The sequence below is a fragment of the Talpa occidentalis genome, unplaced genomic scaffold (genome assembly GCF_014898055.3).
Source record: "Talpa occidentalis isolate TD23 unplaced genomic scaffold, MPIMG_talOcc4v2.1 talOcc4.19, whole genome shotgun sequence".
Lineage (NCBI taxonomy): Eukaryota > Metazoa > Chordata > Mammalia > Eulipotyphla > Talpidae > Talpa > Talpa occidentalis.
In genome coordinates this window covers 1,017,853-1,024,952 of record NW_023601962.1, presented here as the reverse complement: position 1 = coordinate 1,024,952, position 7,100 = coordinate 1,017,853, and the positions used below count along the sequence as shown (strand labels likewise).

Here is a 7,100-nt window from a genome sequence, read left to right as displayed (position 1 = left end):
GAGACTGTAACATACTGTTAGGGACTCCACATGCCAGGCTGAGGGCTGCGTATGTAAACACTTCCTAAAGGAAAGTGAATGACGGACATAAATATTTTTTCCAAATTCGACAGATATTATAGAAATAATTAGAAGGATGGCTTACATAATACATTACTTGTTTTATAACAAAGTTTCATTATAGAATAAGAAATAAAGCACACTGATACAGTATGGATGTAGCTTGTTTTCCTTCAAAGGTGGAAGAAAATGTAACCAGAACACAAGAATTTTATTGACTGGTTAAGCTGTCTAAAAGTGAGTCGAGATCATTCATTTTTAGAGTGTAATTATTGAAGACTGGAAGTGTTCCAGACACTGAGCTAGACTCTGGGTAAGTAAAGGAAGGACACCAGCCTTGAAGGGTAGGAAAAACTTTCAAACAAAACAGTGTAAACACTGAGATTTGAGAAATAAGGAAATACCAACACCAGACTCTGGTGTTGTTGGGAGGAAAGAGAAATGAGAGAAAGGAACAGTCAAACTCCTGCTCCTACAGAAAGAGCAATAAGAGCTAAAGTCTGGAAGAGGGAGGAGGAGGTGTGATCTTTTAGGAGAACTGTGGTTGCTTTAAGCTGGAGCAAAAGAGTGAAATATTAGACTAGGTTGGAAATTAAGGCCCAATTTACAAAGGGCCTTGTGAGCCAATAGGGTTCTGGGCTTTATCGTGACAATAATGGGTGGGCATAGAAAAGGCTCAAGAGAAGAGTAATAAACACAGATTTGCATTTGAGAAATGACACTCTAGCTGTTGCACAGGGACTAGGTGGGACAGGGAGAGACAAAACAGACAAGTAAGGATATTTGTGTTTACAAATAGGGTAAAACACAATGGTATCCAGAACTAAATTAACAACAGCAGTAATTGAAACATGTATTAAATAACATTTACTAGGAAGACTCAAAAGTCCTTGGTGATTGGACCTCCCTGGGGGCGCAGGCATTTGGGCGCAGCACTGTGAAGCTGTCCACAGCCTCTACAGTGCTGGTTTGATCCCCGCCGCCTCGGAGCAACCCGCATAGCGAGCAGATCTCTCCTGTTTCACCCACTGCTCCCCTCAGCAGTATATTTTGTCAGTCTGCCTGTTCTGTTCCCCACCCTGTCTCTGGTGAATCCTCTCACCCTCCTGTGCATCTGGCCTGTACCCGGTTCTTGTATAAATAAAATAAATCTTTTTTTTTTTAAAAAGTCCTTGATGATTGATGGATGATGTCACAGACTGATAGTCTATGTCCCCTTCAAAATGTATGTTGAAGCCCTAACCCTCAGTATGGCTTGATTTGGAGACGGAACCTCTAAGGAAGTAAGGTAAAATTAGGTCATACGGATGAGTCCTGATCTGATAGGAATAATGTCCTTATAGGAAGATACACTAGAATGCTCCCTTCTCTCCCTCTCCCTGCCTTCTCCACACACCCCAAGCTGCACTGCCATTGAGGACACAGTTAGATAGCAGCCATCTGCAAGCAAGGAGGAAGTCTTCACCAGAAGCTTAATTTGCCACCAACTTGATCTTGGAATTACCAGCCTAAAGAAATATGAGAAAATAAATTTCTGGTGTTCAAGCCACTCAGATTGTAGTAGCACAAGCACAGCAATATAGATGGGAATTCAGGGAGAAAATAGGTGAAGTGGAACCTCCAGGACTTTATCTCAGTCACTGGATGGCTTGGAGTACACATCACCAAGAGAAGAGCTTGGAAGAAATGGGCTTGTGGGAAAGCATAAGTTCAGTTTGGGGTAGATGGTTTGTGAGAGACTATAGGAAATCCTTGTGGAATGTCCAGTAAACAGGAGAAAACAAAATCTGGAATTCCAGAAACTAAAGCTATACCACTTGGCAATGATCAGCATATGGATGATAGAGTTTTGAAAATAAATGATATTTCTTAGGAAGAATATGGTAATAAATGAAAAGAAAAAAAGAACTGAAGACATAAGTCAAAAAATTGGCAATATTCAAGGAAAGAAGAATTAAGAGATCTTAAGAGCAAAAGGAAATGACCCAAGAATATATGACTAAAAATAAAAAGCAAAAGAGGAAAAATATTCAGGTATCCATGAACAAATAGTGTCAGATGTTAATGGGAGATGAAGTTAGATTAAGGACAGAGAAGGATGCATGGGTTTAACAAACAGTAAAGAAATACTGATGACCTGGAAAAAAAGAACTTTCATTGGAACAGTAGGGCAGCAGCTGTGGTGCTAAGAGTTAGTGCTTGGATTAGCGAAATAAACTCTAAGAGAAATGGAAGCAAAACAACACAAGAAATAAGGTCAAAGCATGTTTGCATATTTTTTTACCCTTGAGATATGATTTTTAATAGATGTAAATGAAAGACATTACTAGGAAGTATAACAAGAATCTTTATTTGTGCAATGCTTTTTAAAATTTATTTATTATTATTTATTTACACAAGCACGGGGACAGTCAGAAGCGCGGGTGGGTGAGAGAATTCACCAGAGCCAGAGCAGGGAACAGAACAGGCAAAGTGACGAAATACACTGCTGAGGGAGCAGCGGGTGGCAGGAGAAGTCTGTGCGCCATGTGGGACCCTCACCGGTGGCAGGGATTGAATCGGCGCTGAAGAGGCTGCGGGCAGCTTCACAGCCCAGTGCTCAACCGCTGCGCCACCAGGGGAGGCCCAGTGCTATTTTTTTAAATTAGGCTATTTGGCAAGTTAGAAATGAAGTCACATTTCAACCTCATAAGGAACTTGATTAGTATATTTTGTTCAGATTAGGTTTTACTAGAAGTGAACCCTTGTGAATCTCTGCACTTTCAAAACTGTTACTTTCATTTATTGTAAAGTGACTTGAAAGCAACTATAAATGCATAATGAAACCAGGCAAATTCCAGAAAGTTATCTTTATGTATTAAGATATTTGGTTGTCTTTGTTAGTATTTTAAGATAATAATAGTCTGTACATTATCATAATCAAATGATCTGTATTAACCCAGAAATATACAAATCTGTTGTCAAGATAGGAATCTCTAGATTATAATGAGTCTAGAAGAAACTAACCCTGTCCCTCTCTCTTGCCTTCCCCCTCTTTCTGTACCTTATAATCATCCAAATGCGAAGAACCCTAAATCAGCAGCTGGTAAGATCACAGCCAGTGCTGTCTTTCTTTCTTTCTTTCTTTCTTTCTTTCTTTCTTTCTTTCTTTCTTTCTTTCTTTCTTTCTTTCTTTTTCTTTCTTTCTTTCTTTTTTCTTTCTTTCGAGAGAGAAGAAAGAAAAAGTTTATTGAGGAAAAAAGGAACAGAAATGAAGTGGGACTCACAGGCCAGTGGAACCAGGCCAGGGAGGGGCAAGGAAGCCGCGCCAGTGTTGTTTTGATGTATATGTTTACCTATGAGTTTTAATTCTTCTGTAGGAGTCCTTTCCTGTTCCCACAAATGTAGCGAGGGATTCTCTCACTTTCCTCCTCCATGCAAAATCTACAACTGAGTATAATTAGGACTACCTTCTCACTTTCCCTTTGATTCTCTCCATCCTCCCAAGTCCAGCAGAGATAAAGCAGTCTTAACACAGAAGGAACCGGCTCTAACTGCTAATGGAGTCTTCCACCCTGTTTCTCTTTGCCAGATTTTGTAAGTTAGAAACTGACGCTTGGGCCTCCCTGGTGGTGCAAGGGATTAAGTCTCAGCACTATGAAGCTATTGGCAGCTACTGCAGCCTGAGTTCCATCCGTGGCCAGGGAGCTACCCACATGGCGCAGCAGAACTCCCCTGTCTTGCACTCAATACATCTGTTCTGCCCCCCACTCTGTCTCTGCTGAATCCTCTCACCCCCACCCAAACCTCTGGCCTACACCCCAACCTTTGTATACATAAATAAATATTTTTGAAAATAATAAAAATTAAAACTGACCCTTATTTTATCTGCAGTTGGCTGCATGTCAACCATCTCCATAGTATGAAGGTAAATTTCAAAATACATCAGACTGACAAAATTTACAGGGAGGGAGAAAGTTCTTATATCACAAAATATTATCTTGCCACTTAAGCAAATAAACGAACAAAGAAAGAAAGAACAGGGGGAAAGCTGTTAATATAATGAGAAAAGTTTTAGCTCCCATCATCAAACAACATAAATGACACACCTTGAAAATGAAAAAGCAGGAGCAGAAAAATTAAATAGAATTAAGGAATTCAGAGGAAACACTGACAATAGAGGGAGCATCAACCAAATTAAAATTTAAGCAATAATAACAACTGAAAATATCAATAGATACAGAGAAGGCATTTCATAAGATTCAGTACCCATCTATGATAAAAACTCTAACTAAGACATGGGAAAAGAAGAAACTTACTTCAATATTATAAAGACCCAATCACATGGCTAGAGAGCCACAAAAACAACAGCTTTGGCCAAGACCCTGACTTAGGGAAAGAAGACCTGGGCTATGGCAGCCAACCCTACCCCATGGAGGAGGGTTTTCTTGAATCCATTGGGAGGCTGAGCCTCCATCAGAAGCAGAAGCATCAGCCTTGGTGGACCATCAGGCACCCTCCCCCACTGCCCCAACCACAACCATCACCATCACCACCACGTAGGAGACTGCTTTAGAAAACATCTCACCTCTTGCAAGGCCTCCAGGCTCAGGGAAAAACTACACTGGCCAGGCAATTAGAACAGGACTCTCCCAGGCCCTGATTTTCAGCACAGATGATTTTTCCTTCAGGGAAGATGGTGCCTACCAGTACAATTCTGAGCAAGAAAAGCAGTGAAATTTGGTATACTCCCTATGTTTATTGATAATACCAACCTCCATGCCTGGGAAATGAAGCCCTATGCAGTTATGGCACTTGAAAATAACTTGAAGTTACATTGCCAGAACCTGACATTCACTATAAATTCAACATTCATGAAGTTCCAAGAAAAAAATACACCAAATGAAATAACAGTATGAATATGATGTTACATTTCACAGTATGCTTCATGCAAGAATACCAAGCATATTGAACAGAAGCCAGGACAGGAATAATGCATCACCTTCCAACAGTGCAGGATATGGAATAGCTACACAGTCTCCAAAACATGGTAGCTTCTCAAATGAGAGCTTCTTTAATAGAAGGGTGGTGGTCACCATATTAGAGGCATTTCTTACTGACATTCAAAATCTTCCTAAGTGAGTTTGTACTTCAATTTTTAGTATTTGTTAAAGCTTTAATTCCAGTATAAATAGTCAGACCTGAAGGTTTGAGAAGTCATTATAGTCATCTTCAGCAAGTATTTGTTCATGTGCATTGTCTGAACCAGGGAATTCTGCAGATTTGATTGAACAAAATTACTTTCTCTGGGAAAGAATTTGAACCTGAAACCTGAAAACATACCCAAGAATATACTCGGTCCATAGGTAATCAAAGTATTGATAACATATCAAGCTCCAGTAACCCTTTTCACGAACCAACCTACTTTTTCAGGAACTCCATCCCCATCAGGGAAGTCGGGGAAAATGGGGAAGAGAAGAGGGATGCGGGAAAAATTTTTAGTGCCAAAATATGAGGTGTGATTGTAATGGTACCGATTCCCCTTACTCGGGGAATATTAGCAAAGTAAATACTTTGGGACATTATTCTTTTATTCTAGTGATGTATCATTGTTAAAAATGTCAAATCCTATTGAGCTACTGAGGAAAATCAGTATCATTTAAGTCACACTGTGTGTTTTAACCACTTTTTTGAACAGAAGTAAACCTGAATAGCTTTTGGCTATGGAGCTAATAGTGTAAATAAAACAAGCCTACCTTCACCAATTTTAAGAGTAATAATCCAGCAATTTTAAAAGCAAATAAAAAGCCTTTAAACATATATAATCAGTTGGTAGCGCAAATGTTTGAGAGTGTGAATAATTAAGCATCCCAGGATATAAATCATAAATGGATATGCGAAGGATAAATAGTCTCAGGGTCTTGAGGGCCTCCAGGTGGCATAGGGGATTGAGTGCATTGCTGTGAAGCTGACCGCAGCCTATAAAGCGTGAATTCCATCCCCCAGCTGGCAGGGAAGCTACCCACATGTCACAGCAGACCTCTCCTGGCTCGCGTGCTACTCCCCTCAGCAGTGCATTTCAGTCTGCCTGCCTGTTCTGTTCCCTACTCTGTCCCTGGTGAATCCTCTCACCCCCCGCACTTCTGGTCTGTACCCCAGCTCTTGTATGTATGTATGGGAATATCTTTGGAAAAAAAACAGTCTCAGGGTCCTATAATAATGTAAACAGTGAATATTGATTCCACCAAAAAGCATAATATGACAAATTAGGAGGAAGGGTGTAGAATCTAGGATGGGAATTGGTGTTGAGAAAATATAAGAGAAAAAGACCTCAACTTTTCTACTACAAAATCAGTAGACTGCACTTAAAACTGAAAAACTGAGGAATATCATTGAAGCATGCGGATCTGTTTTACAAATGACAAAACACATGCATTTTTTTCCTACTCCTTTTCAAACTAATGCTTTTAAATTGTAACTTGCAACAGGATACATGTGTTGTACTGACAGTAGCAGAATTTCAATTCAAGTATGATATGCAAAATCTGTACTTTTAATCCTAGGATGTGCTGATTCTGCCTTGCTGGCAATGTCATCTTTCATATTCTGGGCTCCATATTCTACTCTACAAGATGTGCATTTCTAACGCCAGTCTCACATAACATCATGTTAGGAATATTACTCAGAACTCATTGCATAGAACTGTACCAACAATTTGATGGTTGAATATGCTAACAAAGAGTAACACAGCGTCTTCTTTAAAAATGAACTGTAATAGCAAGATCGCCTTATAATTTTAAATAATTATTTTAAAATAGATAATTCTCATTCCCGACTTCTTAAAATTGTCACTGTAGGGGCAGGAAGGACACGGAGCAGGATTTCTGATCCAGCAGACAAGGTAAAGGAGGAGTCAGAGTCCTCAGTGGCTTTTGCAGGTCTTTTATTTAGATTTACCAGGCATATGGCAGGCAGGGGTGCTGGGGGCCAGGAGGATGGCAGTTCTCCCAGCCCCCAGCAAATCCTCACTCTTTCTGGGCTCTCTGGCGTTCTCTCTGCTC

General features: G+C 40.0%; 1 pseudogene; it reads left to right on the top strand.

The window, feature by feature from the left end:
- The first annotated feature begins 4,444 nt into the window (after nt 1–4,444).
- On the top strand, nt 4,445–5,561 carry LOC119250979 (NEDD4-binding protein 2-like 1; annotated as a pseudogene).
- Nucleotides 5,562–7,100: the final 1,539 nt, after the last annotated feature.